The sequence below is a fragment of the Urocitellus parryii genome, unplaced genomic scaffold (genome assembly GCF_045843805.1).
Source record: "Urocitellus parryii isolate mUroPar1 unplaced genomic scaffold, mUroPar1.hap1 Scaffold_37, whole genome shotgun sequence".
Taxonomy (NCBI): domain Eukaryota; kingdom Metazoa; phylum Chordata; class Mammalia; order Rodentia; family Sciuridae; genus Urocitellus; species Urocitellus parryii.
In genome coordinates this window covers 882,409-906,391 of record NW_027553327.1, presented here as the reverse complement: position 1 = coordinate 906,391, position 23,983 = coordinate 882,409, and the positions used below count along the sequence as shown (strand labels likewise).

At 36.1% G+C, this 23,983-nt stretch overlaps 1 pseudogene; it reads left to right on the top strand.

Annotated features, from left to right (window-relative positions):
* Positions 1-21,367: 21,367 nt before the first annotated feature.
* LOC144252095 (tropomyosin alpha-4 chain pseudogene) lies at positions 21,368-22,073 on the top strand (annotated as a pseudogene).
* Positions 22,074-23,983: the final 1,910 nt, after the last annotated feature.

Genomic DNA, 23,983 nt, shown 5'->3' with positions numbered 1-23,983 from the left:
CACGGTCTCACCTTGAAACAGGTGAAGGAGGGAAAGGGTGCTGTGGAGCATCCCACGTCCCCACTGGGTCAGCAGATGTGAGGACTTGTGGATTCCAAGGCTGACACAGGAATCCTGTTAGCACCCAGAGTGTTGGAACTTGAATCCAGTGTTAAACAGAGAAGCATAAAATATAAGGGCAGAAAAAACGGGTGGAGTAGAATTATATATTTTTTTCCTTAGTGATATCTACTTTTTGTGGTCTCAAATGTTTTCTTAATCTTTCCTTTTTTTAAAAAAAAATGATTTTTTTAGATATAGGTGGACACAGTACCTTTATTTTATTTTCATGTGGTGCTGAGGATCCGACCCAGTGCCTCATGCATGTGCTCTACCTCTGAGCCACACCCTCAGCCGACAGCTTAATCTTTACTTTTTAACTGATACATAATAACATAAAATTGTGTATATTTATGGGGTACCCTGTGATGTTTTGACACATGTGTACATTGTGTAATGTCTTATACTTGTTAATAAAGAGAGTATGAGGCAGGCAGTGTGGTCTACACTAAGGATGGGCCAGCCACAGTCCACTGGCCAAGTGGGGCTCCCTGTTTTTATAAATGAAGTTCTATTGGAACACAGCCATGTGCATCCATTCATGTGCTTTCCATGGCCTATTTCATGCCCTAATGGCAGAATCAAGTAGTTCTGACAGAGATGATGGCCTGAAAAGCCTAATGTAGTTACTATTGGACCTTTTAATAAGAGCTTGCTGATTCCTAAACTATGACATTACATGGCAGATGGGTACAAATTCCTTCTTAACAAAAAATTACTACGGTCTTGATTTTCTTTGGTCTGTCCTATCTGCTGAATCTTCTGGATTAACACATACACATTCAATTCCATCCACTGATGACATTTCTTTAAGTTATATGCTGTCACTGGACATTCATTCTTTAACTGTGTTGGGAACTGGCCAAGTGGGAGAGAGGTGACAGGGTGGTGGGGACATAGGACCCCAGGCATTCAGCAGCTCTTGGGACCATTGGCTCATCAGTCAAGTGGGTCCAAGTGGTTTGAGAAAACACACCTGCTTTTCGGCCTGGGCTAGAGGGTGAGCGTGAGGAGGCCATGGGTTTGAGAGTTCGTGGGAAAGGACAAGGCAGTCAGGTGGGTGGAGAAGAAGGTCGGGGCCCAGGTACATGGTTTCACCAGGTACATGGGTTTCACCAGCTGCCATGGTGCATGCCTGTAATCCCAGCACTTAGGAGGCTGAGGCAGAAGATCGAAAGTTTAAGGCCAGCCTCGGCAATTTAGAGAGGCCCTAAGCAACTTAGCAAGACCCTGTCTCAAAATTAAAAAAAATAAAAAGGGCTGGGGATGTTGGTCAGTGCTTAAGTGCCCCTGGGTTCAATCCCTGGTACTAAAAAAAGAAGAAGTATATGGGCTTCATACGCTTTGGAGGTGGGGAGAAGGACCGGCAGGACACATCAATGTGGGCAGCGAACCTAGGTGGGGAGGAATGAAGGGACAAGAGACACGAGGGAGGACAGCAAGACAGGAGTTCTGATCAAGCTGCAAACTTTTATTGTTCACACAGGGGTATTTATATGCTGGGGATGGGGAAGCTCTCTAATCAGCAATTGCTGGATGTGGGTGGTAAAACTGCCAGCTGCAAGATGTCTGATGATCCTGATAACTGCAGGATATTCCAGGGAGATAGGTAGCTGCAGGATGTCTCCCAGGCAGGATGTCTCCCAGGAGGCTGTTTCTTGTAAATGTCAGGCTATTCTTTGAAGGAGAATTTCCTTCTAACCCCTGACAGGTCAGGGGATGGCCTGAGGGCAGAGTGAAGGGCACTGAGTGAGTGGGTAACATGCAAATGAGCAGAATACTGTCCTGCTGCCTTAAGTGGGTGGAGGGTCTGAACAAGGGCAGGCAGGTGGGATGCTGGGGGACAGCAGTATGGCTTCTTGCCCTCGGGCTCCCCCTTGTGGGGGCTTCAGGTCTTCCTCTGTGAAATGCAGAGCTCAGAGTCTACACCAAATTGACTTCACCCTGGACCTTAGTGAAACACGGATTTGGAGTCATTTTTCTGTTGCACACAAAATGAACTTTCTCCGCTTGGCTGACCTCCTCAATGTCCAGGTGGTCACCGTCAACATCAGGAGACATCTGCTAGAAGCCTGGGTGCCATGGGTGTACCAGTCGTCTGCAAGCCTCTTGGTCCAGAGGATGGTCTGGCAAGGTGAATGACACAGGGACAGTTTTGCTTTAAAAGAAGACCCTGCCCACACCACCTGCGCTGAGCATGCCGCATTGCTGAAAGGACAAACCTACAGCCTGTCACTGCTTTGGCTTCTCAGGGAGGCCTGGAAAGGGGTCAGGACACACTGTGTGGGCTCTCCTGGGAGAATAGGCTTCTAGAATGTGCTTCTTCCGGTGATGTCTCCCAGGACACTCAAGGACCATGGAGAGGTGTGCTCCCTGAGCCAGGGAAGCTGAAGGCCATCTCCGAGCCTGGGGGCAGCGGCAGCTCGTCTGTCACGTCGTAGGACTGCTGGCGAAGGTGCGCGTGCTGCTGCGCGGAGCTGGCAGCAGCCTCCGCACCGGTGCCCAGCTGCAGGGATGCGGGAGAGGAATGTGAGCGGACGTGCTTCGCGCCGCCGGCCACCCGCGGCCTGGGGTGGCCGCCCGACGAGTCGGTACTGGACTGCCGCGAGTGCGAGCCCAAGTTGGGCTCCTTGAAGAAGGACTCCAGCAGGATCTTCTTCCGCCACGAGCTGGGCTTGGGGTTCATGACAGAGTTAAAGAGGGCCTCGAGGTCCGTGTCGAGGTCCTGCGTGACGTGGATCACTTGCTCCCCGGGCGGCGGGAGCGGTGGGGGCGCCGAGGACCGATTCATCTTCTGGGTGCGCAGCGAAGCCAAACCCCAACGGCGCCGGCCGCTGTCCCGCCGGAGCTGGCCATTGGCCCCAGTCGCCGGGTGCGTCTGGAGCTGGCGGAGGTGGAGCCCCACCCCCGCTGGCAAATCTCGACTGGACTTGGTGCCCGGCCGCCAAGGGATTTGCGCTCTCACATCCCCCGAGCCGGCAAGAAGGCGCAGAAGCAGCAGACGGCGCAGCCACAGCAGGTCCCGAACTCGACTCTACACTTCTTGAAGTGACTCCCTAAGTATGGTTAAGCATAATGTCAAATCTTTGACATTGTTTCTTAAGAAATTTGGAAAAGAATGTGGCACATGAAGTGTATATTTTAATAAAATTAAAAAGCCTTGAAAAATGTGTCCCAGAGACATGTGCTTCAATCCATTAGGAATAATGTTTTAGACTGTATAGTTGAGAAAATAAATGTTGTTTAGAACCCCACATCTCAGTGATTTATTTAATCAATGTTTATTTCCTACTCTAAAAGGTCTAAAGTGAAAAGATCCAATGGTCAGGCAGGTCTCCTGGGTGGCTTACATCTAAGATAGTTCTCAGAACTCTGGGGTTCCTGCATTTCATGGGTTTTTGAGTCATTTTCCCTCTACAAATTGTTAGTATCACAAGAGTACATGTCCCCATTAAAAATACCCCAGTTAGTTTCCCAGGCCTTAGAAACCTTCACTTCATGGCGGTGTGGTGTGGGAGAGGCATGCACCTTCAGAGTCAGTTTTAGCCTTTAGTAAACTTGTTTGTGCTACTTGCCATCTTGAAGGCTTTTTTTCCAATCACAAATTATACTCAGAAAGTTATTTTGTGTATGGAGAAAAACTTGAACTTATATTTAACTTGCCTCTTGGCTGAATCATGTCTCTTAACCAGTGATGAATTTCTATTAATAATTTTATATGAATGATATATAAACAACAATGAATATTTCATATAATAAAATTATAAGAAGAATAGAATGAGTCATTATGCCTTAATTAAGATTGCCCAATGAGAAAGAAAATTAATTTATTTTAAATATGTTTCATTTAAAATTATTGTACTTGAAATATTATAGAAAACTGGGTAATTTTAAAACTAAGTTTCTTTATCTTAATACATATGATTGAAACTTTATTAACTTAAAGATTATCTTTTTTCAAACCTGAGCCCAAAGAATCATACCTCACCAGGTGCAAAACTCAAAAATTAACGCAGATAATTTGTATATTAAAAACAAGATTAAATTAAAAAAAAAAACCTGGAAGATAATATTGAAAAGACTCTTCAGAGAAAAAACAGAAGATAGGACCAGGAGAATAAATTTCCCTAACATAATTCTAAAATGAGAGAAATGAGATATGGAAAAGGGGAAATAAAACATGAAAAAGTAAAATTTCCTACTGCTGAGTGGGAATGTGAATCTTCAAAGAGTTTACAGTCTTCCACAAAGGAAAAAGTGATCATGAATAAAGGTGCCAAACCCACAGTTGTCCCTGAGTTACTGCCAGTCTCCCTGTCTAAAGACACAGGAGAAGTTCTTTCAAGTTTTTTTGAGAAAAGATTTCAAGCTAAACTTCCAAGTCAGTCAACCTTTCTTTAAACTAGGAACTAAACATAAAGACTATGGTGTCTACACAGACTTCATACCCTGTGATATTACTGTGTATGTGTTTTGAACAATTTCATCATTATTATTTTTTAAATCACTGTATTATGTAATGGAATTCTTTGTAAATTACCTGATAAATATTGAAAAATAAAAAGTTATCTACTATAGCTAAAATATCAATTAGGACATAGTGAAAGGCATTAAAATTAGCTAATCTAGTGAACTAGAAGTAAAAGTATCCCAGAAATGAATGTAAATGTGCTATTTTACATTTTACTTCTGGATTCTTACCATGTATCCATTAAAATATAAGATTTGAAGAAAAATATTTTCTAAGACAATGTATACTAGTCTGTCCTTTGCATTGCCTAAGGGAGGTCAGAGCTCATAGACCAACTCCACTCCTCCTTTATATAGCCCTACATGCTGTGTGGTCCTGCACTGGCCTTGGCCTTGTTTTTCAGTTCTTACTGTTCTGTGGCACTTTTTGTTCTGACATTATTCAAATAGTAGTCTTCAGAGCCTCATTCTCAGTGGGTCTCCACATTCTAAATTATGAGCAACAAGCACAGGGTGATCATTAATTATTGAGGAAATACTAAGGCAAATTACTACTAAAAATAGATAAAGAGAGCTAGCCATTTTCTTTAACTGTTTTAAGACCTAAATATAATTACTCAAAAACTTGTTCTTCATTGTTTTTGTTTTTGGTATCACAGTGGAAAGACGTGAGAGAGACACATGGACAGACACAGGGGATGTATAAAATTTTCTGAGGTTAAACCTTGCTGTGCACACCCATTTCTCAAGCCTTTGCTTGGAATTCTGATTTCTTTTCTCTAATATATTAAATCATTAAGATTTGGTAAATTAGAATGCTTATTGGTTTTGACTTTATATCAAAATTGATTCTAGATATTTTCTTGCCAACAATTCATTTATTTCATGATCCTCAGATTTTTGAGGCTTACTTAATATTCTTATCATCTTTCTCTTATGCTTGCATTACTCGAGACAGAATTGATGTACTCTTTCATATGTATTTCTTAAGGGTAAAAACTTCAGAGTATTTGTTCGGGCATCAAAACTATTTTAATTTAAACTCATGGTAAAACAACTCTAAATACTCCTTTCTATGTTTTTACATTTTCAAATTGAGGTTTTCTTCAGAGCATATTTTACTGAGTATTTGTGTTTCACAAAACAGACTCAGAAATTTCAGTCACTAAAAGCCATTTATTTACTGAGATATGTACAATTTGGATTTTTAATTTTGTGCAGCTACAATAATATTTATGATGCTTTTGTGAACAAAAGTATATTACAAAAATAGATATATTTCACTATACCTTAATAAAAATGGACATGTGCATGTATCATTATTTAAATGTTTATTTTCACCTCTGATTATATTTTACCAATATTATTATAAAATGAATCATATAAGATTTATTAATTTATGTTTGTTTATACCATATTTGGCCATTATGTTATTATTATACACATATTGCTGGTTAATACATTCTTAAAAAGAAAATGCTATGTAATAACTGTAGCAATGGTACATTAATTATAAAGAACTTTTTTACCTATTCTTTTAATACATATTTTCTTTTATCATCCTAAAACCTTCTAGAATGTGTAAATTTATAAATATATACATTGAAGAACAAGAGATCCTATGGCAATAAGTAATATATCAAAGTGACAAAACCTGATAAATTCAGTGATAGAATTAACACTTTTCCTGAATTGCAGGTCAATGATGTCTCTAATGCAGATAGTAAACAAAACATTAAAATAACTAAATAACTGTAAATGAAATGATTCAGCAAATGATTTGGCATGCCCATATATGTCCTCAATTTTAATCAATCATATATTATATTTATTTCATAATATCTAGGTTAATTTATTCCCTCACGATCACTATCTCTTCTTTGAGAAATGACCTCTAATAAAGATCCTCATTTGGCCTCAGAATGTGTGTACAATAAGGAAAAAAAAAAAAAAACTCAAGTGTTCTCCCCGTTATATTCATAATATATTTTTCACATATCCCCAAGGTTTTTCACATACTGTTCAGTCACACACAGCAAGCAATATGAAAGTTCATGAAGTTTTGCAGTATAATATTGTTATCTTTACAAGCTATTTTTAAAGAGAAAGATAATTTTTTAATATTTATATATTTTTTAGTTTTCAGTGGACACAGAATATTTGCATAGCATTTGCAAGGCCCTGGGTGCCAGCCCCCCAGCATCACAATCAAACACACATAAAATTAAAAAGCATCAAAGCAATATATGCTTCATCAAAACACATACAAAATAAGTTTCACATGGAGCACAATGATTGGCATTTGGAAGTGGAGAATATTAATTAAAAAAGAGAGTGAGGATGAAAGGAAATAAGAAAATGAAAAAGCAAAAAAAAGTTTGTGCAATGATGATAAATTACCCTGAAAGGATAAAGCAGTGGCCTTCTGCTCCTGGGGGCCCAAGCTGTAAGAAAACAAAGCAACCATTGATGGAGCACTTGCCTAGCATATTCGAGGTCTTGGGTTTGATTCCCATCACTGAAAAAAGAAAAAAAAAATGAAATATAATATGATCATGGGGCTATGATGTTCATTAAGAAAAAGGTAAAATAGATAATACAACAACATAGGATAAAAGCAAATATCTGAACAAAAATGTTTCTGTGTTGTATAATAATTAGTAACATTATCTAAACTAAATATAATCAAAACTCAACATTTGAGATATAAAGTACTTTAACCCTTGATATAAATACATAAAAATTAGGACTTCCTCATTTTGAAACATTCTAAGAAATTATGGGGTTTTTGTGTGACTTAATGATAAGACATTTGTCTAGTATGGTCTGGAGTCAATCACCAGTATCATACACATACACAAAATCTTCAAAGAAAGATGTAACAGGGTTAATATGAACTTTGTATATGAGTATGATGAAGACAAATATAATTAGAAAATAGTTGATTTTTATATTTAATATTAAAAATGAAAAACTTACAAAAAGCACAAAGACTTATGTAACTGGCAATAATTCAATCATAGTGTATATTTTAATTGAGAGGATTGTTAAAGCAAATAACATTAGCTTTATCATCTCAGAACTAAATGCTAAATAGTGTTATATTTAATGAATAAAATGTATCTAGTTCACAGTTTAATCATATCAACTCAAAGAACACTATTGTTTTGGATATTTTCTTAATGTCAAAGATTACTAGCTAAAATTTTAAAGTCTATTTGTTAAAAACCTTTGAAGACTTTGAACATTCATTTTGTCAACTTTGAATATCTTATATAGTAAAAAGTGGTTATATACAAATTTGTTGCAGATATAAAGAAATGTAAGGACAAGGAGATCAAAGAAAGAAAAGTCTCTTTCATCCCATGTAATGCAACTTCTTCAAAATGAAAACAATAGAACTGTTTTCTGTGAATATTACAGTTACTTTTAAGTAAGTGATTCTTATAAATAAAACTACTGGTGAAATAAATTATCAAAACAGATAACCTTCTACCAAATATTGCCATGACACCATGCACCGTGGAGTGTTTCTTTAATTATTATTCTTTGGACAGAAGAATGAAATGACATACATTAAAAGGGGAAAAGAGTGCTGTAGTTTTCTTCTTAATACTACAGTGGGAACTCATGATTCACACTATGCTTAAGTCTGTTGTTGACAATATGTGCAAAGCTGATACTTCTTCTCAGATTGAGGCCACTTAAGCAGGCATCATTGATACTTTTTATTAATCTACAAGAAAATATTTGTTATCTAACATTAGAAAAAGCCTAGAATAGAAGGAAAATATACACTAAAATAACATTTCTAAGCAAAGTCTATGAAATACTGCAAAATCTATGAGAAATTAAACAAATACAACATTAAAATAAAAATGACAGGAGTGTATCAAATCATGGGTGAATTAGGTTATGGTAGTGGTTTTAAAACTTCACTTTGAAGCAGTTTTCTAGTGTTGTGTATGTGTACATGATAGCACTTCCTGAGCTTCCTTTCATAACACCTTGGTGACACTCCCCAATCTGAACCCAAACATGAACTAAGCACTCTAATAGATAAATATTCCTTGTTAGGAGAAGTTCCCTGGAACTTTTCAAACCTCCAAACTCACCTTTCTCTTCCATGTTCTTGTTAAATTTTGTAAGCATACATTTTTATTATTGTACATTTAGAAAAATTAATTAAATCTCACATATATTACATAGATTCTAAACACAGAGATCACAATTGTATTTTTTGTAAGATAAAACTCTCTTCAAATAAAAACCCAAGGCCAAATAATGGAATGGTGTGAGGCCATGGATTAATCATTACTCCTTGGACAGCTAATTGGGTCAATATTGTTCCTAGGCACGATGTGACCTTGTTCTCTCAGTTCCTTCACACCTGAGTTCCAGCCAGTCACTGAGTACCTCCATTTCCCACAAAAAAGAATTTTCTGTCTTTGAAGAGCACTTTTATATTTGAGAGCAGTTGGCTTCAAGTTTTTGTTCAGAGTCATTCTTCCATGTCTTTATTACCCCAGCATTACCAAGAATACAGCTCCCCATATGCTGATCCTACTGTATCAGAATCAAACAGCAAGACGAACAATGCAGGAGTGAGGAGAGAATTCACAAAATATAATGCCAGAGTGGAGCCCTATATTCTGGACCTGGAAAATCAGAATGAATATTGACTATTGTCTATAATAAACTATTTTGAATTAGAGTGTTTTAGAATGGTTTCAATTTGCAAGTGCTAAGCTAAAGATTTTCATTTGAGGTTAAGTAAAAGGATAGCTTTATTTAACGAGTGATGAGTTGAAAATTGTCCTGATATTTGTAATTTAAAACCACTGAGGAGCCACTTTAATGAATATAAAACTATATTAATAAGAAGAAACATGGGACACAAAGGACCCGATATTACTTAATCTGACAATTGTTCAACTAAAAAGACATGAGTTGCTGTAAAAGATCAGGAAAGACTACCATGCCTAAGGGGATGGTGATCAAAGGAATTACCTTAAAATATATGATGACAATTTTTAAATTAAAGATCAGCAGTAGACATTTATTATTGTGAAAATGATTTGAACATATTTAGAAATACTAAATAAATGATAAGAATAACCCCCAAAGTTTTGGATGTGTATCATTACCTTACTCCTATTTTGTTTGATATTTTTGAATATTCATTGATATATTTGATTCTTTTGGTCAGCCTTTTCACCACTGTAACCAAAAAGACATGAGAAGAAAAATTTTAGACAAGGAAAAGTTTATTTGGGGGTTCAGAGGTCTCAGTCCAGAGATGGCTGGCTCCATTTCACAGGACCTGAGTTAAGTCAGGACATCATGGAGGAAAGACATAGCAGAGAAAAGCAGACTAGGACAATCAGGACATGGCATCATAAAACATAGACAGAAAGACTCCCCTTACCACAGACAAAATATATACCCCAAAGGCAAACCTCTAGTGACCCACCTCCAGGTACACCCTACCTGCCTAGAGTTACTACCTAATTGATCCCTATCAGGGGTTTAATGAACTAATTTAATTAAGGCTTTCATAGCCCAGTCATCTCACCTCTAAACTTTCTCACATTGTCTAACACATAAGCTTTGGGGGGATATTTTACATTTAAATCATAACATTGACCATCAAAAAAGTCTTGAGAAATAGAAAGACAACCTGAAATTTGACTGAGATATCTCGAGTTTAGACTACTACAAATGAAACATGCCCATTTTATTTTTAGTATTCCCCAACATGCTGCAATTTAGACTAAATTATATGAATACTATGGATATAAATTCCTACTTTATGAAAGAGGAAAACAAAGTTCTTATAAGAGTAATAGATAATAGAACTGGCATTGACCAGGAAGCTTCTGATCCTCCATTTTTAAAGGTATGTTCTTCCAAGAAACAGGGCTAGATAATTTCTAACATGTATTTTTATTTTTAAATAGATTTTTTCCTAACAAAATGACTACTAATTGGTAACCAAGTTTCAAGACTTGTAAAAGTATACAAACAGTTACTACGACAAAAAAGAAATTCATATTTCAAGATTCAATTTGTTACAGTTGATTAAAAATAGAAAATAGAAGGTATGATAAATTAGAAATGACCAAAAAGAGTCTTTGAGACTCTTCCCCAAAAGAAGGGGCTCTATGTTCACTCAACTTGAATCTGCCTGGGTTTTGTGACTGTTCTGAGTAATAGAATATACTGGATGTATACTCAAGTCAGTTTCCAGCCCAAGGCCTGAGAGAGGATTCTCTTGAATTCTTTGTCTCTTGAAATACTTTGGGAACTTTGAACTGCAATGTTAAATCCATCTACTAGAAGAACTCAGTGCTAAGATAAATGTGTTATTTCAAAAGTCTCAGAGAACTCAGACCAGACCAGGAGTCAAATCAAAAACTTAGGGACCAGGTATGTTTGTAAAGTAATATTTACTTTGTAGACTATCCCATCTACCAGATGAATCTTAGAAAATGGCACTGTTCAACATCATAAAGAGAAGTATGGGCTATATAAGCTCTATCAAATTAGTGAGTCAAAAAATCATGAAATATAATAAATCATATCTTGTTATAAGCATCTAAGTCCTATGGTAATTTGTTATTTAGAAATAGATAACTAGAACAAAAGTTGATACCCGTAAACGTGTTGGTATTATAAAAAAGTTTTTAAAACAGAATATTTGAAATTCAAGTTGTATGGTGTACAGGACCTGGATGGAACTATTGATGAACCTTTGAATTGCCTTAGGGAGACTACTGGAACATTATGGATGATGAGGAAAACTTTATTAAAGGCCAATATAAAGTATAGTTGAGTTACATACAGAGAGAGCAGCTAGCAAAACTATTGTTTACAATAGTATGGAAAACATAAAAGAACTTTGTGAACTCATAAATCTTGCTAAGATTTGCAGGCTCAAATTTTCCTAACTTCCTATGACAAAATTAAAGATTAAAATTCCAAACTGCTTAAAAACACCTGGAAAAAATACTAAGATCTCAGGACATCTTTTCCAAACTAAAAAGTAAGAAATAGACGCAGAGAAGATGTCACATGCAGGTCCCTCTTAGTAATGCATGGTCTGAGGGTGAAAGTGAAGCCAAGAGTGAACATGTAAAACACTTTTTTAAGACCTCAGCAAGACTAAAGGTGTTTTTTCATGGTTTCTTTCATTTGGACCAAATGACTACTAAGGACATAAAGAAAAAAAATCTTCTTAGGCAAAACCTGTAGAATATATTTGTTAAAATAGTAGGCTTACAAAAATCTTGAGGTCATATTTTTAACTTCAAAGAGTGCTCTAAGTATAGAAGTATCTATTTTGAAAATATTTGTGGGTATAGTGTTGTCTGTTGGAATGAATTGTAAATTAATACACAAAAAGTTTACAAAGCTTTTAAAAGATTTATACCAGTTGGACTGGAAAAATATAGTTATATTACAGAATGAAAAATGCAGTTGGGTCTCTAATTTTCTGTAGATAAAAATAAAGCTGAGAAAAGTACTCAGCTACAAACATAAACCGTGTTTTATAGAATGGAAAGATAAATCCAATGTCCCAGATGAGAATCTTATCCTTCAATAGCACTGGACTCCAATAATTAAAATGGCCACATGTACCTGACTAGATTTCACAATTGCTATACATTCCCATATGCTTCCTGTTTTTCCCCTCCTTTTTTTTAACAAACATGTCTATTACTGTTTTTAATGACTATATCATCATTGTATATTGTGTGTCGAGAAAAAAAATAATTTAGCTCTTAATCACATGTTAATCTCCAGAGAAGCCATACATAAGGCTATGTAATACATACCAGTCATCATTTCAAGTGGAATGAAATTTTGGAATTCATAATAATACTGAAAGAGGATGAGACAGTGAGATTTAGAAGTGAGTATATTTTCCATGTAGAACAAATATAAACTATTTACAATTCAAGGCAAACCATGAAGGGTAAAGATGGCTGCACATTTGAAATACCTCTCATGATAAGAGTGGACCTATCATCCTTCTCTTTGAATTAAGTGGACTGTATTATTGCTTTAACCAATATAATTCAATAGAAATGACACTAGGCCTATTTAAACTCAGAAAACTCCTTCAACTCAATAAAATAAAAAAAATGTGCACAAATAGTCTACAGCAAGTATATTGTATCTAGTAGTGAACAAATTAGACATTTTCCCTCTATGATTGGGAACAAGACAATGATGTCATGTCTTACTATTTCTATTCAAGATCACACTGAAAATTCTAGTTAGTATAATAAGAAAAAAGAAACAATAATTATACATTTTACAAAGTAAGAAATAAAATAACAATTTCCGCATTGAAAACTCCCAAAGAACCAGCAAAAAAATTAAAATGGGACTGATTAATAAGTAAACCAACTTCTCAGAATCCAAAGTCAATCACAGGCTAATTATTACTTTCTTATAAGCCAACAATAAATAGTTAATATAAGAAATCACAAAACAATATCATATCCAATATCACCAAAAAAAGCAATACATTGGTACAAACTAAAGAAAAACTACATTTAGGGTTTGTATGTAAAAACTATAAAACACTGATAATTTATATCAAAGAATGTCTAAAAATTGAAAGATATTCCATGATCATGGATTAAAAGACTCAATATTATTAAATTATGAATTCTTCAAAATTTTATCTTTAAATTTATCTGAATCTTTCTCAAAACCCATGCAACTTTTTTTGGAGATATCAACAAACTGATTTTAAACCTTAAATACAGAATCAAAAGACCCAGAGTTACCAATAAATTACTGTAGAAGAAAAATAGTAATAACTAATTCATTGATTTCAAGACCTACTTTAAAGCTAAAATAAATCCACATATACATATGCAATATAGATATATACAGTAAGGTAAAATAATATACAACCTATAAATAGACTCTCAAAAGTAGTCAACTAATTTTCTTTGAGAGAATGTGTTTCATTATGTTGCCCAGGCCAGTTCTGAGATGCTGAGCTCATGTGCTCTTCCTGTGTCTGCCACCTGAGTAGGTGGGAAGACAGGCATTTGCCACCTGTGCCTGGCTCATCTAATTTTTTTTCATAAAGTTTTAAAAACAATTCAATGAAGATATGATAGGCTTTGCAACAAAATGCACTGAAAGAATTGAATATTCATTAAAAATAAAATAACACAGATGTTATACCTTCCAATAAAGTTACCTAAAAATGGATTTTAGATATCAATGAAAAACTAAAAAAACAAACAAAACTTTTAAAAAAATTACTAGAGGACAATATTGGAGAAAATTATGACCTTTCATTTAGTGATGAGTTCATAAAATAAATATAATATAAAATCATAATTCATTAAGAAATAATACATTAGACTTCTTAAATTAAAACTAAAAGTTCTGTTCTGAAAACACACTGATAAGAGAACGAAAATGGGGCTGGGTTGTAGTTTGGCAGCACCACGTTTGACTAGTACACACAAAGCTTTTAGTTCAATTCCTAGCACTGCAAAAGGGAGAGAGAGGGAAAAAAACACCCAAGACAGAAACTGGGAGAAAATATTTGCAAAACACATATCTGATACCAGATTTATATTCAAAATATTTGAGGGTCTCTTAAAGTTTAAAAATGAACAAAAATGTGAAAGGATATATGGGTAGCAAGCAAGTATATGAAAAGATGCTTAATATAATTTGTATTTAAGAAAATGAAAATTAAAACAACAATAAGAAACTACTAAACACCTAGTAAATGACTTAAATCCAACATTCTAACTTCATGTATATATGCCAAAATATATTCTCCTATCATGAATATCTAAAAAGAACAAATAAAGTAAATTAATTAATTTATAAAAATCCAGTATTCTAAAATTATCAATTCCTGAAGACCTGCAGGAACGCTTATTTGTTTCCAATGAGGATGCAAAATACTACAGTCACTTTGGAAGACAATTTGGCAGTTTTATACAAAGCTAAACACAGTTTTATTACCTGATCCAGCAATCACATGCTTAGGTGTTTACCTGATGAATCTGAAAACTCACATACACATAAGAACATGCATGTGAACATTTGTAATGGATTTATTCATAATCACATAACTCGAAGCAACCAAGAGGAGCTTCATTGGGGCTATATAAACTATTTGGATACATTCATACAATGAAATCCTATTGCTATGGTCTGAGTGCCTTTCCAAAATTCATATTTTTCAATTTTAACCCTGAATTTATTGTATTAGAAAGTAAGGCTCTTGGGAGGCAATTCGATCCTGAAGGTGGGGAGCATCGTGAATGGGACTAATGCCCTAAGAAAATGCCTGAGAGAGCTGCTTGCCCCTTTCACCATGTGAGTTTGTGGCAAAAAGATGGTCATGTAGGAAGCAAGAACTCACATTAAATCTGCTAGCGTCCTGTTCTGAACTTTTCAGTTTTTAGAACATGAGAAATAAATTTATGTGGTTCATAAGCCTCCCATTTTAAGGTAATTTGTTATAGCCTCCCAAACAGACCAATACAATCATCCAGTGACTAAAAAAAAGGAATGATCCCTTCAACCATTTGAAGACATGGTGAATCTTACTAGTATGTTGTTAAGGGAAAAAAAGATCGACTGAAAAACTTCTATATTGTATTGTTCCAACATATGACATCTGGTAAAGACAAAACTATGGTTACTCTACCAAGAGTTGGAGAGGGAGGGTTTAATGAGTGATGCCAGGAGATTTTGTAGGTCATGATCTTATTCTGTGTGGTAAGATTATAGTGGATACATGATACAATGCATCTGTCAAAACCAAGAGAACAAGAGAGAAGCTTAACATAGTCACTTATTTTTTTTTTTTATTTTTATTTTTTTTTTTATTGGTCGTTCACTTATTTTTAAAAAAAGGAAATAGAAGTCACAGGGCTCCAGGATAGAATACAAATGTGACAAAACAATGTAACTGTATTACAGGTATCTGAAGCCAATTCACTGAAGGGATTGGAGGTAGGGGGTGAGCTTACCTTAGTAACATGGGAAATGACAGAATCTGTAAGAATAATGGCAGAAGGAACTATGCACAAGTACTATATTTTAATTGACAAACTGCTTCCCTGAAGGTATAAGCTTACAATTCTAGAATTACTTTGCATAAATACAGAAACTGAACACATAAGTAAGTGAATGGCAGACAGCATTAAGTCAGTTTTCTAATTGTTGAAATGAGAGATTATAGAGGATAAAGAAAGGAGGCTAGAATGAACCATGTGGAAATGGATTGGAGTTGGTTTATGAACTCATGTTTAGCTTAATAAAGAGATAGAAGGTATAGAAATGTTTATAGATATGTAAATACATCTTCATGTCTCCTTGCTCAATTGGCTAAGAGGGCCTGGAAGCAATAATATTACTAGAGTAAAAAACATGCTTAGGACTCAGATAGTACTTTCTAATAAGATTCTCCTAGGATTCTTAGAGAAATTCTGGATTTTAGAACTGACCAGTAAATATACATGACTAATTTGGAGCATGCTGTAGTAAAACTCCTCTCCCCCAAAAAGCAAACTAAAGTATACTACTATGATGGAATAGTTAATGGGAATAGAAGCCAACTGAAAGTTCCCATTGGCCAAACCTGGAGCAACAAAATAAACAAATAAACATTTCATTATTAACCAATGTATAAACAACATATCCATAAATAAATGCATTTTATTTATTCATATAAAAGATTTCATAAATAGACAAATTAGAGAATATTCTGTGTAGATAAATTCCAAATAATTTATGTAATACTCTGTTCTCAAGGAGGTGGTCCCTAACACAAACCAGGTAATCAAGGTAAACATCAATCATGTGGTAAATCACATTGATAGTATATACCCTTCATAAACATCAAGGTATGCATAGCACATACCCATCATATAACCTTGATGTCTTGAAAAAGGCATTTTACTTCTGTGTCTTCCTCCTGAAAATACATTCCTTCTATCTGATCATGAGAAAAACATCAGACAAATCCAAACCAAGATATATTCTATAAAAGACCTGATGAGTACTCTTCAAAACTGTCAAGGTCATTGAAAAGAGGAAAATCTGAGAAACTGTCATTTATAGCCAAGAGGAGTCTGAGATGACATGCCTACTAAATGTTCTGTTGTTTGCTGGATAAAATCTGTACCCAGAAAAAATAGCATTAAGGGAAATCTAAGGAATATGAATGATGTATGGACAGCATTTAATGATAATGTATTAACAGTGTAGTGCTAATTGTGACAATGTACCAGATGCTCATAATGAGGAAACCTGAATATGGATTATATGGGAACCTCTGCCATGTTCTCAATACTTGTGTAGATGTAAAACTGCATTAAAATAGAAAGTTGAATTTTAAAAGGAGGAAGTTTGGAAAATTTACAGTGTGTGAATTGAAATTAACATACATTGCTAAACTATGGTAATAAAGACTGGTGTGAGCATTAAGAGACACATAGGATGATGGAATAAATATATCATCTAGAAATATACTCACATTAATATTATCAATTGATTTTCAGCAAACTTAATAAGGTAATTAATTCAATGAAGAAAGGGTTTTTTAACAAATGGAAATGGAAGAGTTGGATATCCACACACATAATACAAAAAATATTTTGTTTTTGTTTATAGAAAAGTAGATAAATAAACTTTAGAGACATGTATAGAGAGAAATCAAATGCCATTTTTAACTATTGAAAAAACAACATGACATATGAGCATTCTTTTCACTATTTTTGAAACTTATCTGTATGTCTGAAAGTTTTGAAAACTAAATATTTGGGGGGAGAATATAATAATAGAGTAAAACAGAGAATAAAAAAGGCTGCACTGCTGGGTGCAGTGACACAGCCTGTATTTCCAGCAACTCAGGAGGCTGAGACGGGGATCACAGGGCCAGAGTCACAACTACAGAGACCTGCCTCAAAAAAAAAATTAAAAATAAATGGATTGTAAATGCTTCTTGGAGCTAAAGCACCTCAGTACCAAAACAAAACAAAACAAAACTGCTTTATAACACTTCTCCAAATGACTTGAAATAATTAAATTTGATTGCATTAAATATTCTAGCCACAGCAATCAATAGCTTTAAAATGAAACAAAAGGAAGCAGTAAATGCTGACAAATATGCAAGAGATTAGAGTAAGATAATGACAGAACAAAACTTAATTGAATTTAGCATCATGAAGGTCATTTGTAACTTACGGGAAAGTAGTCTCCATGGGCACTGAGGGTGGAAATGAATTGTAAGTAGATGGGTGTAAATAAACAATGAATAAATAAAAACAGCTTAGCAATAACCTCTTTGAGGAGACAGATACAAGAAATGTTTCTATTCTAACAGGACAAAACCAGGAGTAAAGGGATGCAAAAGTAAGGTTTGGGACTATGGGGAGAGATGGCAGATTTTGCATTGGTTGGCTTCTATTTTTTAAATGGAGAATGAAGCAAAGGTCTTCACATTAAATTTAGTCTGGAGAAATCGAGAAGCCTGAAGAGTTGGAAAGTTAACTTTTTAGAAGATCATAGTAAGATTTCTGTGCTATTGTGACAGTCCAGAATGAATTTGTAATAGAATATGGAATATTCATGGATGTACATAAATTATTGTTAATTAGGTAACAGTGTATGTTTTGCATTTATCTGAAACTCTGTTCACTCAGAACACTGTATAGAAATCATTACAACAAATTTAATTACTCAAACATCTCAAATGTGTTTCAACTATTAGATTAGATACATTCATACAATGGAACACTACTCCCCTGCAAAGAGGAAGAAACAAAGTTCTGAAACATGCAGCAATATGGAATCTAAAATGTCTTATGTTAAGTGGAGGAAGTCAGACTTGAAACAATGCAAAATGCAGAAATTCATCTATATGAAGTTCTAAAATATGCAAAATGATAACCTATAGTAAATAAACCAGTAATGACTTATGGCCCAGGGATGATAATGGAGTAGGCTACAGAGGCATTCTTGGGCATTTCTTATAATTGATGAAATTGTTTTACCTTTTGATTGTGGTGATGCTTACATGGCTCTATGTGTTCATCAAGTCTCATAAAACTATACACTAAAAGGAAAACTCTTATTATATGTAAGTTAAATATTTTTGCAGTTATTTTCTCATTTCAAGAATATGTATTTTTATCTTTTTAACCCAACAAGAGTTTTATTACTAGTCCTAAATTCTTATTTTATTGATTCTTCAATATTAAGATGTCATATCTTAATATTAAAAATGTAGAGTTTTGGACTTTAGATATTGCCTGAGGAAAATAAACAATTACATGAAATATGATAAAAGTGGTCTGGACAGTCTCTCAAAGTAGAAATCCCCACTGTCCTTCCAAGTGGATGTTACAGGTGTATCAGGGATGCTGATCACTTGTAGTTCCAGGGGCAGCTGAGTAGACCTTGGGCCCCAGTGCTCCTAAACTAGCCATTTCAGCAGGAAGCAACTTCAACTGTTGACTCACATTCTGACAAGGCAATGGGAAATTTATTTTTTTCCTCTAAACATAATGAACGTGTAAAGGAAATATACTGCTACACATGTGCTATGCATGCTGAAAGAAAGTTCATACTTGTCATTGAGGGTGTGGCACAGTAACATACATGACAGAACCAACACTTCTCTATGGGTCTGTACAGTGATGGCAAAGTAACAGTGAAGAAGGTAAGAATCTTTTTTTGTGTGTGTGGTGCTGAGGATTGAATCCAGGGCCTTGTACATGTGAGGCAAGCACTCTACCAACTGAGCTGTATCCTTAGCCTAAGAATCACTTTCATAACAGGAGAAAAACTAGGGGGGGGAATGCAATAGCATGATGAAGAGGGAAACGCTAGAATCAACTAAACACATCCTCTGTTTTTTATTTCCTATTCCCTCTACTAATTTTTTTTAACTGAGTAACAGTTTTCAAAATTATCTAAGACAAATTCTTTTAATTAATGGTGGACTATAGATATTTCTAAGTATTGAAGGAAATGGAGGTGAGAAGTACAGTAACATGAGTGAAGAAATAATTCCAAGGAATACTTTACATCTTTACCAAATGAGTACCATGGGAGACATGTACCAAGGAATGAAATTACTCCAGGGCCTTGAGGAATTTCAGAAGATGTGCTCTATGTAAACTAAATTCCTTTTCTGGGATGGAAAAGTAGTGCCAGAAAGAAAGTTGTCATTGCATGGTTGCCCATTTCTCAGAGAGCTCTAGAGATCCTTCAAGTTGGGGATGAGGATGTGGGAAGTTATTAAGGAAAAAAGTATCTAAACTTGATCCTTGGAATCATGATAGGTAAACAGATATTTATCAAATTATTTCATATGTGCCCTGAATATACATTGCTATAAAAACTTTACAAGGAAAATATTTTAGAACAAACAGAAAACAACAGAAGGGTAGCCAGCCATTGCAGATAGGAAAAGACCATTTGAAATAAGGGATGATCATATATTTTCCAATATGGAAAATTTCAGTATGGGATTGGATCTAGACCTATTCTATTTTAGAAAGATGATAAGAAGATATAATTTTATAACTGCTGTGAGAAATCGTAGAAGACAAAAATATAGCCAAATACTGCAAATAGTTTCCTGATATTAAATCAGGGGACACTATCAATTTATTCATTCACCAAATATTAATAAACACAGAATACATGTTAGTTCCTATGATAGATTGGAAACTAGAACAATGAAAAAGAAACCTTGATTTTCCCATGAATTGGACTGAATAAGATAATAGACATTAAAGTTGAGGGGAAATGAGATAATTCACTAGGGTTGGAAGTTAAATACTACAATTTCTCTTTAAATTCTCACTTATAAATAATAAATATATAAAGTTATACTAATATTTAATGTACAAATTGGCATGAAATTCCTTTTTGAGCCCAAATGCAAGACCTCATATGTATAGCTTCTTGAGATAACCTGATGAAACTGTGGGAGTTCAATAAGACAGGTGACCTTGCTCCAGTTTGAACTGTTGTAAGTTAAGCACACTAGTTAAGTATCTCCACAGATCACATTGTCTAGTTTTAATAAAACACACACCAAAAATGAGGAAGAAATCTTAAAAGATTTTTACAAAGTAGTCCACAAACGGCAGGCAATTGTCTTAATATAAGTATAACTAAATAGTTAGAAACTGATAGTGCCAAGATCTTGATTCTTCTTTATTTTTTATCAGACACTTATGAGTTAAAATCAATAATACTTCCATGAGGTCTAATATAGTCATGTTCATTAATAGTATTGATATTGCCTAAAGGGTGCTTTCTCCAAATAAGTCCCGAAAAGGGGCACTTTCCTGCAGCTGCGGCCAGCGGTGCCGACATCAGGCTCTCCCCCAGCGGTGCTGATGTCGGCGGATGGCCCCGGTGACCTCATCTCCTGGACTGCATCGGGGCCTGGGGGCTGGGAGAGGCGGGGGCGGCCCGGCGCAGGCAAAGGCTGCGGGGCCGGCGCGGCAGCTGTAGCTCTCTCAGGAGCCAAGCGGAGCCCAGCTGATCCCCCCGTGCGCCCCTGCGCCTCCGCGCCGTGGCTGGCCTCAACTCCCTGGAGGCGGTGAAACGCAAGATCCAGGCCCTGCCGCAGCAGGCGGATGAGGCGGAGGACCGTGCTCAGGGCCTGCAGCAGGAGCTGGACGGCGAGCGCGAGCGGCACGAAAAAGCCGAAGGTGATGTGGCAGCTCTCAACCGACGCATCCAGCTGGTGGAGGAGAAGCTGGACAGGGCCCAGGAACGGCTGGCCACCGCCCTGCAGAAGTTGGAGGAGGCAGAAAAGGCTGTGGATGAGAGCGAGAGGGGAATGAAGATGATAGAAAACCGCGCCATGAAGGACGAGGAGAAGATGGAGATTCAGGAGATGCAGCACAAAGAGGCCAAGCACATCGCCGAGGAGGCCGACCGCAATTTCGAGGAGGTGGCTCGGAAGCTGGTCATCCTGGAGGGAGAGCTGGAGGGGGCAGAGGAGTGTGCGGAGGTGTCTGAACTAAAATGTGGGGACCTGGAAGAAGAACTCAAGAATGTCACTAACAATCTGAAATCGCTCGAGGCTGCATCTGAAAAGGAGGATAAATATGAAGAAGAAATTAAACTTCTGTCTGACAAGCTGAAGGAGGCCGAGACCCGCGCTGAATTTGCAGAGAGAACAGTGGCCAAACTGGAAAAGACGATCGACGACCTGGAAGAAAAACTTGCCCAGGCCAAAGAAGAGAACATGGGCCTACATCAGACACTGGATCAGACACTAAATGAACTTAACTGTATATAACCAGAACCGGAAGAGTCTTGTTCCAACAGAAAACCTAGAGCTCCAAGTCTTTCTCTTCTTTTGTAAGAAGTTTCTTTTGTTATTGCATCTTCGCTTTGCTGGGATTTCAAGCAAATTATGATTATGTGACCAAATATTTTGTATCAAAGAAGCTTTGGGCACCAGTTAAATCTAATTCCTCACCCCCCCCCTTTTTTTTAAATTTCCAAATGGCACCAGCTTTCTCAGCTCTACTTTTATCCTTAAGTTGCATTTATTACTAAGGTAGGCAGGGCGTTTCATACTGAGCATACTCCCTTCAGATGGAGGGCTTTTGGTTCCTGGGAATATAGTCAACCCCACACTTTCAAGATAGGCTCCGATTAGTCATGGGTTAATTTAAGATGCTAACGGGTGTAACGGTTCTGGGTCACTGTTGGCCAAGTTACAGGAGGCTAGGGGCCATCACAATAAAATGGGTGGGGATTTCCCATCCAGAGCAAAAAAAAAAAAAAAAAAAGAGCCAGCGTGGGAAACCATGAACCATAGATAAACCTAGTCGTCCCACCCTTCTCCACACTCCACTGTGCAGAATACATATCCTTGGAGCAGTCAGCTTGACAGTGCTTGGGAAATAGTCACAATATTTACCCAGTATTGCTTGAATAATCCTTGATGCTATGTTCTACATTTTTCTTTCATTCTAAAGTTGTCCTCTGATGAGCAAGTGTCTTACTTATTCTAATAATGACCCAAGCTTGTCGCCTCTTGGGGCCATACCTGAGCAGGAATACTGTGCAGTACAGTCCTATTAGGGTCAGCCATATCAAAAAGACTGCTAGCCATCCATAAATTACACAGAAGAGTTGTTGTTTTTTTTTCTGTCAACAAACATGTTGGGCAGAAGGGGTATCTCTGGCAGCAAAGTAGATATAGAAAAGTAATTGGCCTGATGTCATCTCCATCCATCAGGGAATAGCAAATTATCCAAGATTTGAATTCCTTCTTTGGGACCAAGTTAATAAAAGACCAAGAAACTCCTGATGAAACTGGATATGGAGAACTTTTAGGCAGGGGTTGCACATTTTGGCTTTGTTGTATTTTTGCTTTCTCGGTCAACATCTCAGAGCTGAAACATTCCACATTTCCCCAACAGTGTGGGGACCAACTTGAGTTTACAATTCTGACTAAATTCACCCTGCTTCCAGCTTATCCAAATCCCCTGCCCCTCACTCCTCTTTATTAAGCATCACACTACCCAGGAGATACACTAGCAAATTGTGCAGCTGAATAAAATCCACACTTTTCTTTAGATTCTTGTGACTGTATCATATGTAATAGTATCACTTTTTCTACATTTTGGGGAAATAAATTTTTACATAAATGAAAAAAAATTGACTAAAATATAATTATTAAAATCTAATGAGAAAGTTTTCTACTAATGGGAAATTTTGAAAATTATTTTCAAAAGAGAAAATAATTAATATTACATTCACCTTTTCCTCATTCTTTTTCTATTTCTATAATTGGCAAAGTTTTATAATTAGATATCATATATTTTATTATGTTTATATTTTAATACAGGCCATAATTTACATATTGTGTTAGCTTTTCATTGCTGTGACAAAATACCTGATAAAATCAACTCAGTGAAGGAATGATTTATTTTGTCTCACAATATCAGAAATTTCAGTCCACAGTCTCTTGGTATCATTGCTCTGAGTTTGAGGTAAGGCAAAACATCAAGGCAAAAGGGTGTATCAGTGCTGCTTACCTCAGAGAAGCCTGGAAGCTCTTGCCTAGCATGTGTGAAGCACTGGGTTTGATCTTTAGCATTGCATGAGAAAAACAAACAAACAAACAAATAAATGTTACCTTAAAAAAACAAACAAACAAAAAAGATGTCCTTCTAGGACATGTGTCTTCTGGCTTACTTCCTCCAACCAGGCCCCACTTCCTGCAGTTTACATTGTCAATTTCCAATAATGCCAAATTATAATTTCATCAATGGGTTAAGCCTTTTGTGAGGTTAGAGGCCTCATGATCTAATAACTTTTTCAAAGGCCCCACCTCTGAACACTTCTGCATTGGGGATCAATCTTTCCT